We start from the raw sequence: 13,089 nt of genomic DNA on the forward strand, positions 1-13,089 counted from the left end.
GTCGGTTTGGGTAGTGTGTTGATGCAGGATGGTATGGTGGTGGCATATGCATCTCGTCAGCTCAAAACTCATGAAGCGAACTATCCGACACATGATTTGGAATTGGCCGTCATAGTTTTCTCTTTGAAAATATGAAGGCACTATCTGTACGGTGAGAAGTGTATTATCTACACTGATAATAAGAGCCTCAAGTATCACCTCACTCAGAAGGAGTTGAATCTTAGGTAGCGTAGATGGGTTAAGTTGCTTAAGGATTATGATTATACCATTGAGTACCATCCTGGCAAGGCCAATGTGGTGGCTGATGCGTTGAGTTGTAGGGCTATAACTGATCTGAGAGTGATGTTCACTCAACTTAGCTTATTTGATGATGGGAGTCTGTTGGCTGAACTTCAGGTGAAACCGACATGGATCGAGTAGAACAGAGGTAAACAGATGGGGAATAAGTCTCTTGGGTTGCGTTTCCATCAGGTTGAGAATGGTGACACTACTGATTTTGGGATAAATAGTGATTGGGTACTTTATTTTCGCAATCGAATTTGTGTACCGAATGATGAGGATTTAAGACAGTCGATTCTGAGGAAAGCGCATAGTAGTCCCTATACTATGCATCCCGACGGAATAAGATGTACTGAGATCTCCGTGAGTTGTACTGGTGGCCAGGGTTGAAGCTTGAGGTTACTGAATTCGTTGCTCGCTGTTTGACTTGTCATCATGTTAAGGCTAAGCATTAGTTGCCTTTGGGGTTGCTGCAGCTGGTTAAGCTACCGTTATGGAAATAGGAGTGAGTAACGAGGAATTTGTTAATGGGTTGCCTCTAACACTCACTAAGAAGAATTATGTTTGGGTCATCATGGATCGATTGACCAAGGCTACTCATTTCATACTGGTTCGTACTAATTATTCTCTTCAGAAGTTGTCGAAACTCTACATTTTTGAAATAGTGAGACTGCATGGGGTACCAGTTTCAGTTATCTCCGATAGAGATCCTCGTTTCATGTCTCAGTTTTGGAGAAAGCTATATGAGGCTTTGGGTTCGAGGCTGGATTTCAGTACTGCTTTCCATCCTCAGACAGATGGCCAACCTGAAAGGGTGATTCAGATACTGGAAGATATGTTGAGGAGCTGTGTGATTGATTTCTGAGGTAGTTGGGAGGAGTACTTACTGTTAGCCAAGTTCGTGTATAATAACAACTTCCAGTCTAGCATCCAAATGACACCTTACGAGGCATTGTATGGTCGTAAGTGTCGTACTCCTTTATGTTAGACTGAGTTGGGCGAGCGACGTGTTTTGGGTCCTGAGTTGGTTTCTGAGACTGAAGACAAGGTTCGACTGATCAGGGATCGACTGAAGGCAACTTCTGACAGACAAAATTCTTATGCTGAACTGAAGAGACGTGAGATTGAGTATTTTGTGGGGGACTTCGTGTTTCTGAAAGTCTTTCCATGGAAGAAGGTTCTGAGGATCGATCGTAAGGGCAAGTTGAGCCCTAGGTTGATTGGGCCATGCTGAATTCTGAAATGAGTGGGACCAGTTGCTTATCAGCTGGAGCTACCTTCGGAGTTGGATTACATACATGATGTATTCCATGTTTCGATGTTAAGATGCTACAGCTCTGATCCCATGCATATTGTTCCGGTTGAGGAGATTGAGGTTAGCCTAGATTTGACCTTCGAGGAGGAGCCGGTTCAGATTTTAGATAGTGACATTAAGGTTCTACGAAGGAAATTTATCTCCTTAGTGAAGGTGCTGTGGCAGAATCATAGCACTGAAGAGGCCACGTGAGAGCCGGAGGATTCAATGGGTCAACAGATTTTAGATAGTGACATTAAGGTTCTACGAAGGAAATTTATCTCCTTAGTGAAGGTGCTGTGGCAGAATCATAGCACTGAAGAGGCCACGTGAGAGCCGGAGGATTCAATGGGTCAACAGTATCCTCATCTGTTCTAATCAAGTAAATTTCGAGGCCGAAATTTTCTTTTAGGGGGTAGAGTTGTAACGCCCCAAAATTCTTATTTTTATTTTTCTTAAACTGTGACACAACTGTGTATCTGCTTCAGTGGTTAAGTGTTCTGGGTGTGTGTGAGAGGTCCCAAGTTCAAGCCCTAGCTTTGGAAAATTTTGATTATTTTTGGAATTAAGCCTTATCTCCGTTCAATGGGCTTATATTTAGTTATTTGTAAAATCATATCAAAATGGGTCTGCTGGTCTGGAGGTTAAGATGCGTGTTGGTGTGATGAAGGTCTTGTGTTCGATTCCCTACGTAGGCAAGGAAGCTTTATTTTTGCTTGGCTCTGCGTTAGAGTACCAGTGGTAGTGGAATTCTAAGTTGTGGGTGGTTAGGATGAGAATTAGTGGGATGTGGGTAATCGGTTTTTCCCAAAACTCTCTCCTGCAAAAAAAAATTGACGATTTTCTCTCCAACTCTCTTATCTATTTATTTTCTTTTTTTTTCCTCTTCAGTCGAAAGTTTTGGTTTTCCCTCCTCTCGTTTCTTTTCTTTATGATTCCTTCTCTGTTATCAGTTGGTGTGCAGCACTGTTCTGTTCGTTCGGTAAGTTTTATGAGTATAGTTTTCATGATAGATGGTTGAATCTTTGCTAATAGAGGTTTTTTTGTGTTTAAGGGTGAATTAAAAAAGTCTAGAGTTTTCAATCGGTGTTGTGGAAGTGCGAACTCGCCGGTGATCGTTCAAAGGTAAGGGATTTTAATGGTTTTAAGTGGGAATACCTTGTCAATTTTTCTATCGAATAATGATTTAAATGACTAAATTGGGAACATACTGGTTAATTATAGGTGCTAGATATCTTGAGAGTGTTTCTACATCAAAAACGATACAGGTGTGTACTCGAAAATGCAGAAAATAAAGTTTCGGCGAAAGCCAAAAACCATTTTGTCGATGCCACACGGCCGTGTGGTAGGCCGTGTGGTAAGTTGTGTGATAGAATACGGGCGTATGATCGACGAGCCAGGCCGTACGCGCATGACACTGCTGTGTGATGGCCAGGTAGGCCGTGTGTGAGACACGTGCTACACTAATTTGGGTCGTGTAGGCCATATGGGCGTGTGGAATTCTAGGTCAGGCCGTGTGATCCATACAGCCAAGACCAATCTGGTTCGTGTGGGACACACGGTTGTGTGGACCCACATGGGAAGGCCACATGGGCATGTGGGTCCATCTTTCTAAAATGTTTTGTAAGGTTGCACGGGTCGCCCTAGTTGACTGTGGACCTATTGTCGGGTTGGTAAGCTCTACTTAGAACCCCTAATTATGTGATCTAATTGGAAGGTGTCTGACTGAACATGATATCTGTACTGAACGGAATATGTGTTCTGTTATTAGCATATATGCATGTCATTTATGGTATGTTGCATTGTATCGGGGTGGGTTGATGATATCTGGAGGAAGTATCTGAAGGCTCTTAAGCCTGTTATCTGGTAGCTCAGCTGCAACTTTTTGATTATGTGCCACATTTCGGTACATCATGGTGTGTAAAGATATGTGGGTTGATTTAATCCCCACATGGGGTGTTGGGCTGGACAGAGATGGTGTGTAGAGGCTGGTGGGTAGGATTCTGATTTACTGTATCTGCATTCTATATCTGATATGGGCCAAGGCCCTAATATAATTCTGAGGTTGTATCTGAATGGGCTAAGGCCCAAATTGATTCTGTAATGGGCTTAGGCCCGGACTGTAAATAACTGTATTCTAATGTATATTTGTCTGCATGACTTTTGTGGGGATTACACACTCAGTTTACGAAAACTCACCCTTTCTGTTTAATCTGTACAGGTAATCCCCAGACTTGACGGATCAGCGTAGCGGAGGACTCAATGGTGCCACACGTAAATTTTAGACTATTCTCGTAAATTTTTAGATTTTATTACTTATTTGGGGTTTGATGTAAATTTTGGGACTCTGGATTGTTCTGGATTTTTACTTTGGATTCTTAATTACTTTACGGTTTTAGAACGAATAAATGGTAAAAACTCGATTTTGATAAAAACAAAGGTTTCTTTCAACACGAACAGTTTTCCAAAAATAAACATTTCCAAAAGCTGCTGCTTAAAAGCTATGATTTCAAATGTAACGAAGAATATGCGTTTTACTTTGTATTAAGACATAGCTAAGTAACTGGAACGATTTTAACTCGATAAACTCATTTTTAACTTCCATTCCATGTGACATCGCCAGATTCAGCCATAACCTCCAGGCCGAGTTTGGGGTATTGTAGAATACACAGTAGAAATGGGTATTTCATGAAAGTTGGAAAGTTGGAGTTAGGGTTAGAATATGCTTAAAAAGTGAGTAGAAAGAGAAAGATACTCTTTGGTGCAGTTGAAGCTGAAGCAGTAAGATTGGACATGTTCATATTCTGATGAAGATACCTTGTTGTATCCTCTCTTCACAGTAGGAGCTTGAGCTTCAGCAGGCAGTGTAGAGATAGGGGTTGCCTCTATTATATAACCAGTTGTTTTTGTGACTACCAATTTCAAACCATTTAGTAAATTTTTTCAGGACAATAACTTTGTTCTACTATATATATAATAAACTAATATAGTTTATATAAAACAAACACAATGATAAATAGTTAACCTTTTGAAATGAAAGAAGTACAAAATGAATATGGCAATCTACCTAAAAAAACCTTAGGGTATCTAAACTAGACATAACATACGTGGAAAGAGTTTAATATTAAAAACCTTGCGTTGAACAATTTTCATAAAATATTTTTAAACCTTAAACTACCATCCAAAAATAAAATTGTAAGTGTGCACTAACTTCAAAAAATAATTTTTTTGGAAAACTAAAATCGTTTTCACTATTTGTATGAAATAAATTTTACTATTTTTTATTTTTAAAAAATTATAAATTGATGTAGGAAAATTTAGTGTTAAACTTAATGGATCTATTTTTCTCTCACTCTTATTTATATTATTGGGGCATTGTTAATTTACTTTATTCAAAATGCTTTTAGGTGGTGCAACTTAGCTAAAATATATATTTATATATATAATAGGCTTCTTTCTTGGTAATGTTGGTAGGAGGAACATTGGTGGTGTTGAATAGATATATGTATTCTCTTATTTTGATTGCTTGTGCATGACTCAAGTTCTCATTCTTCCTCTCTTTCTTTTAGTTTTGATCTTATGGACTTAATTCATGGGAGTTTATATGAAACATATTGATGTGACTTAACTATAATCACAATATCTTGTATTTAATAGGTACATATATTTCATTTGGAGAAAGTTTTATTTTTATTCTTAAATGTAACTTCAATTAAGGAGAAAGTTTTATTTTTATTCTTAAATGTAACTTCAATTAAGCTAGGTTTTGTTCAACTGTGTTATGGTTATGTGGACCAAACCAAAGAAAGAAATTCAATCCTATATCCTTTTTTAATTGAAATATTAATTATTATAAAATGAAGAAAATAAAACAACACTCACTAAATCTTAGCATAACAAGATAGAAATAGCTTATTTCTAAAAAAGAAAAAGTAGCTCCAAATAAAACAAAATATAAAAAAATAAAAAAAACCTACCTAAGAGCAAGAAGTCTCGATTAAAAAACAGAAACAGTTTAAAGCTAGGCATAGTCAAATTTACAACTTAAAAGAAAACTTGTATTTCTTAAAATAAACTTTTGGCTTTATGGGTGCAAGTTATTTGTGGGATTTACAAGGTTCAACAACAAAAAAAGTTTTGGAGAAAGAGTAAAGCATATTATGAAGATGAATGGAAAATGGACTCAAGTGATGACTATTTATGACTATAAGGAGATTGAAAACCCATGTGTTGTTCATAAATTTAATATGGAGGATATTGAAGCCATCAAGGATGATGATGGTTGTTGGCCAATTGAATAGGTGCTTGGTGGGGATTATGAAAGGGTTTTATGAAGTTGAAATTGTTAAGGAGAATGGAATCTTTGACATTAATGTTAAGAAAATGCCAGGGAGACTGTTCCTGATGGAATTTGAAAGAATGGTTCGTTGAGATAGATTATTGGTGTTGTTATAGAACTACATGGGTAGTGACTTGTGGTCTTCCCTTAGAATCTTGGAACTACAAAACATTCTAGAACATTGCTCGAGCATGGGGTAATCTTCTGTCTATGGAAAGTAACTCCCTCAAATTTTAAGATTTAAGGAAAACAACAATGCTCATCAGTGGAAACCAACTTAAAAAGATTGGTAATATGATTCATCTCAACTGCGACGAGATGCAATACCTAGTTAGATTTGCAAAGTTAGCTGAAGGGAATAATTTCTACATTGGGTGTAAAGGCTACAACATCAATCTATATATATAATAGCCAGGTGGAGGGCTTTTTCCCTACATCAGAGATAGCTCTAAAGATTCCTTAATGGACTTAGATTTCTTGAACAGAAGTGAGTCTTATATCGTGAGGTAGAAGAAACTTGGCATACGAGAAAAGCTCTTAGGCTAAAGTTTAGTTGATTCGATGAGGTTATCATTTCTGAGATTATGAGGATTGAGCAAGGCATAGGTAGGTAAATGTGTCATGTATATAATCTTACTTATAAACTTTATTATTATTAGGTGAAGTTCTTAAGGGTAAGATATGATATTGGCTTTAAGAATTTAAAGTGTAAATGGGAAGGAGTATTCATGGGTACAATGTTTTATGGGTGGTTTACACTATGATTAAGAAAATTAATACTTTTTAAGGAATATATATATATAGTGAGGGGGTAGGTAGTAGATATAGGTATTCAATATGTGTACTTTATGAAAATTGAAAAGTTGGAGTTAGTGGTAGACTATGCTTAAAAATGAGTAGAAAGAGATACCTTTTGGTGCAGAAGCAGTAGTAGGATTAGGCATGTACATATTATTGCAAGGTTCTATCGTGTGACATTGTTCTTCAGGAATAGGCATTCCAGTCTTTGGAGAATTGTAGGTATCCACATTTTCAATATTCTCACAAATTATTTTCTCCTTAGTTGAAGCATCTGGTTTTTCTACATTCAATTGTTAAGTTCGTTCATAAGTTAATGCCTGCAAAAGTTGAAATGCCAATATAACAGTGACATGGGAAGAAACATTCAACTCTCAAAAGAATCACCACCAAGGAAAATTTAAAATTTTTATGTAAATAAATATGAGAACTAAACTTGTTTAGGTTTTAAAGTTTATGAAAATAACACACTTACTAGTTGTAACAGCCTAATTTTCAGTGAAATCGGAACAGTGGTTCTGGGACCACAATTCTGATCCCAAAATAAAATTTATTTTTATTTTATTACATGGTCCGTAATATGTTGGAAAAGTCATGTGAAAATCCCAATAAGAAAATTTTATTGATTATGTGCTTAATTACGAGAAGGACTAAATCGCATAAAAAGAAAAAAGTTAAATTCTAGTAGCTACAAGGATTAAATAGCTATGGAATTCAAAACTAGAGGTTCTTATATGGTAATTAGACCATTAAAGAAAAGTACTTAGATATTTTAGTGACTTATCCATGAAAATTTAGAAAAAGGGCAATGACTAAATTGAAATTTAAAATAATTTAATTAATTAAAAGATGATAAAAGATATCATCTTATTTTTATGTCATCTTCAACCTAAAATACATGCAAACCCTAGGAGAGAGAAAGAAACTTTCATGGCTTAATTGGCTTAATTCTTGTCTTAGTTATTATCATGCCAGTTATTCACAATTCATCCATGCCAAACAATTTTAACTACATCATATATGATCTTGGCACATGCATGCATATATGAATAGGTTTACATCCCAATAATCAAGATGAGCCATATCTCATGGCCATATACAAAATAAATCATAATATTATCATAAGCCAATATATTTGGCCAAATCAAATGACACATAACAAATGACCAAGTCCCTTATACATGCTATATTCAAAATATCAAAATCAATTATACCCAAATGACCAAATTGATAGTGTGATCGATGCTCTGACAACTTCCGATTCCCTAGCTAGCTTGGAGACACTATAAGAAATGAAAAGGAAAGGGGTAAGCTTTAAGCTTAGTAAGTTAGCATGTAAATAAAAATCAACTTTAAACATACAATAACATACACATAACATCATGTAAAATTAGCACAAAATCATCGAGTGATCATAGACATATCTTACTCATTTGCATCCTTACCAATAATGCAACTTTAACCGAGATCATTTCTCATGAGTTTTGTGTACGTACTTGTACCACTTCATAACATAATCATAACCTTTCACATCTTTGAGATGATCTTTAAATTGCCCGTTGAACCACTTGGAATACTAAAGGATACTCAAGAATTACATACACATAGAATCATACCAATGCCATATCCCAGATATGGTCTTACATGGGATCTCATATCGATGCCAATAGCCCGGCTATGGTCTTACACGATTCTCATATCGATGTTATGTACCAAACATGGTCCTACACGAAATCTCATAACAATGCCATATCCCATATATGGTCTTACACGTAATCTCATAACAATGCCATATCTCAGATATGGTCTTAAACATAAACTCATAACCCTAATGTCATGACATTTGTATCCTAACTATTCCTAAGGTTCAACTGGGAATTTCGCTGTATCAAATCTTTGCCGCACGAATCCATAATGATAATTGTACAAGTCATGCAATAACAAAATATTAAATACATAACATAAGTTGCATTATTTACACACAAACTTACCTCGATTCAAAATATGGCTAACTAATTTGATTTATTCCACAACTTTATTCTTTCCTCGGTCTAGGTTCGGACTTCGTTTTTCTCGATCTATAATAGCAAATTTAGCTCATTTAATTATCACATTGTTCAAATCAGTCCAAAAACCATACTTTCGAAAAATTATAGTTTTGCCCCTAAACATTCATATATTTACAAATTAGTCCTTAGGCTTGTAAAATTAAATGTACTCATTTTTTTGTTACCCAAGCCTAGTTGAGCCTATATCATGCTTATACCAGCCCACATTTTTCATCAAATCACATTTCTACTATCCATTTTTATAACTTCTACAAATAAGCCTTTTTTAGGTGTTTTCATAAAAAATCACTTAGTAAAAGATGTTTATCACACATTAAACACTCATAATCTACCATGAAACATCAAAATACATGCATGTCACACATAGGTGAAACCCTAGGCATCAACTTTAACTCAAATAAATGGTAGAAATAGCTAGACCGGTTGATAACAACTTCAAAAATGTAAAGAACATTAAAAACGGGGTTAGGACGCACTTACCATCAAGTTTGAAAGTTGAACAAAACCCTAGATATGGTGTCTTGATAATTTGGGCTATGGCATGGAGAAGATGAGCAAATTTTGACTTGATTTTCCCTTTTTATTCTTTTAATTACTAAATGACCAAAAACCCTTTTTAGTAAACTTTTAATTTTACTTATTCATGCCCATTTTTGACCATAAGAATAGAAATTGGTCAATTTGCTATTTAAGGACCTCTAATTAATAATCCATAGCTATTTCATGCTTAAAGCTTCTAGAATCACACATTTTGCAACTTTTGCAATTTAGTCCTAAAAATCAAATTGGACACTCTATCAACAAAATTTCTTAACGAAACTTTCATACAATCATGCAAACATATCATAGACCTCAACACATTCATAAAACAATTATTTCTACTCAAATTTGTGGTCTCAAAACCACTATTCTAACTAGGACCAAAATAGGGATGTTACATAGTTTGGGCCTTAAGACCTGAATATTGCTTCCCACGATCTTTGCTGGGATACCCAGCTGAAGCATTCGATCGAGTATATAAATCCCTCAATTTCTTTGATGAATATTGAACGACTTATTCATTGGCCTCTTTCTCGAATCTCTACCCCCAAACTCAGCTTTTCTCTTTTTCTTACTCAACTCTTCGACTTTACAAGCTTGTTCGACTAGCACGACAAATTCTTTTAGCTCTAAAATCCCAACTAACAGCCTAATGTCCTCATTCAGCCCATCTTCGAATCTCTTACACAGAATAGCCTCTATTGAAACACTTTCCTGAGCATACTTACTAAGTTTAACAAACTCCCGCTCATATTCAATCACAGTCATTCGATCTTGTTTCAACTCCAAGAAATCTTTACGTTTCTGATCAATAAACCATTGACTGATGTACTTCTTTCTGAATTCCTCTTGGAAGAAATCCCAAGTGACTCTTTCCCTCGGTTCCACGGATATAAGAGTGTTCTACCACTGATATGTCGTATCCCTCAGAAGTGATATAGCACATTTCAAGCACTCCTCCGGTGTGCAAGAAAGTTCATCAAACACTCGGATAGAATTCTCAAGCCATAATTCTGCTCTTTCAGGATCATCATCGACATTTGCTCTAAATTCTTCAGCCCCTTATTCCCGATCGACTGGAGGCTTGTTCAATCTTACTAATTCCACACCTTGGGGAGCTACGGGAACCAATTGAGGGTTAGGTGGGGGTGAAGGATGTTGGGTAGCTGAATTTGTTCGAACAAACTTGGCAAACCACTCATTTATCCTTTGGAAGAAGGCTTCTTTAGCCTTTCCCTCTTGACTAATTGTCACTGGTCTACTTTCAGATGGCGCTATCCCTTGGGCAGGAGCCGACACATTGCTCTTAACTCATCAGTCACTTCTCAGTCGAGATCTATTTACTAGAGGAAAACACAATTTAAATTGTCAGGAGTTGTCACACTATTAAAATTTATATATGGCATGTATAGCTAGACTCTTACACACACTATGTTAGTTCGAGAATTGACTAAACCATAGCTCTGATACCACTAAATGTAACACTTCTTACTCATATTCGACGCTGGAATAGGGTACGAGGCATTACCGGACTTACCATACAAACAATCATACAACTTCGAGCTATAAATATTCGTCCAAATTAAAACCATTCATATTCAAGTATAAAGTCCCTAGCACGAGCCTACGAGGCCCAAAACATGTTTCGAAAGTGGTCCGAGACTAAACCAAGAACTTTAGAAATTTTTACAAAACTTAGAAAATTTTTCTGCTAAACAGGGGTCACACGCCAGTGTAGATATAGGACACGCCCGTGTGGGTAGGCCGTGTGGCTACACACGCTCGCGTCCCTACCCCGTGTAACTCTCTGTTTTGCAACACGTGAACAAATTGATGTCAGACGGCCAAGTCACACGCCCGTGTGCTAGGCCGTGTGGATAATTAAATTTTCACAAAATAGGTGCAAACTTCAAATGCCCAGGACATATGCCCATGCTTGAGGCCGTGTCATCCACACGGCTGAGACACACACCCGTGTCTCTGTCCGTGTGCTCAATTCTGATCATTCTATTTCTCAAAATTAAGGTGCAAGGGACACACGACTAGAACACATGCCCATGGGGCGGACTTTGTGTCACACACTCACGTGGACAAAATAAAAGGCTATTTACCAAGCCATTTGCCACCCTTATTCAAAAATACACATACACAAATTCAATGGCACAAAACCTAATATACTTAGGCAACCAAAACATCCAAAAATATGACCAACACATGCCAATACAATAGCAGCATCTATCATACTCACAACATTTATTATGCCCTAAATCAATCATGCAAATTTCACATATACTAGGTATAATTAACTACCTTTAAGACACCTATTTGTGCACAAATTTATCATCTCATTAATGGATCACACTTCCAAATATTTCACATTCATGCTATGAATCACATTCCATCATTCACCAAGCATACCATGACCATATTACCAAAGCCATTGGCACATATATGAATATACTTAGGCTTACAACCATGTTAACCAAAATAAGCCAATTTACATGGCCAAATATCAAATCAAGACCTTGACAAATTACAAGCCAATACATTGGTTAAAATCATAATGACACATATAACAAAATGACCAAGTCCCTATACATGCCATACTTTAAAAATACTAAGATCATCAATACCCAAAATGAAAGTTTGATAGTGTGATTCGAGTCTTCAGCATCTCTGATTCTGAGCTAGCTTGGCGACACTATAAAAATATGGAAAATAATAGGAGTAAGAAATATAGCTTAGTAAGCTCGTATGCAAGAAATAAGCAACCTTACCATGCATATAACATTCAGAGAATATAACATCATTAAATGTAAATTTACCATAGTATCATAATTCATTTCATCACAAAAATTACCTCATTCTCATCATTTCAAGCATTTAAAAAACATGAGCTTTACGTACATACCTGAACCATTTCGAAATGAACTTACACATATTCTCATCTTTGACCTACCCGTGAACCACTCGGAATAATAATGTCAGATTCTCGGGAAATTTGCACACTAAGTGCCACATATGTAGCCAATGCTACCTCAATCTCATATCACATAGTTGCTCGCTCTCGAGGTATCAATGGGTCTGCTCACACAAGCTGTTAGTCAAGACATAGCTATACGATGCTACTCACACAAGCTGTCAAGTATCATCAACATATGCTTGTATACTCAGCCACCGGTAGGATGTACAAGACCAGCACCCGGATCACATGATCACATAACACATAATGACCCTAGTGACATGTCACTTGTATCCTAACCTATTCCTAAGGTTCAACGAGATTTCTTGCTTGTCGAGTTGTTGTCAAACTCATTCGTAGAATTATACTCATTCACATAATCAAACATACAGTTCATGCAATATTAAAGCATTTAAAAACAATTATTCTAAAGTATGGACTTACCTCGGTACAAAATGGCTAATAGTTCAATTTAGTTCACAACCTTGTTCTTTCCCCGGTCTAAGTCAGAACCTCGTCTTTCTTCACCTATAATACCACATTTAACTCATTCAATTATGACCTTATTCAAGTTAATCCCAAAAACACCTTATGGTAAAAATTACATTTTTGTCCCTAACTTTTTAGCTTTTTACATTTTAGTCCCTAGGTTCGTAAAATGATTTTCATTCAATTTCATCACACCCAATCCTAGCCTAACCTATTCCTTGCTCATAACAGCCCACATTTTTCATTTATCTACATTTTTACACACATTTTACAACTTTTACAAATAGGTCCCTGTTTGACATTTTCTTTAAAAATTACT

The sequence above is a fragment of the Gossypium hirsutum genome, chromosome A13 (assembly GCF_007990345.1).
Source record: "Gossypium hirsutum isolate 1008001.06 chromosome A13, Gossypium_hirsutum_v2.1, whole genome shotgun sequence".
Classification (NCBI taxonomy): domain Eukaryota; kingdom Viridiplantae; phylum Streptophyta; class Magnoliopsida; order Malvales; family Malvaceae; genus Gossypium; species Gossypium hirsutum.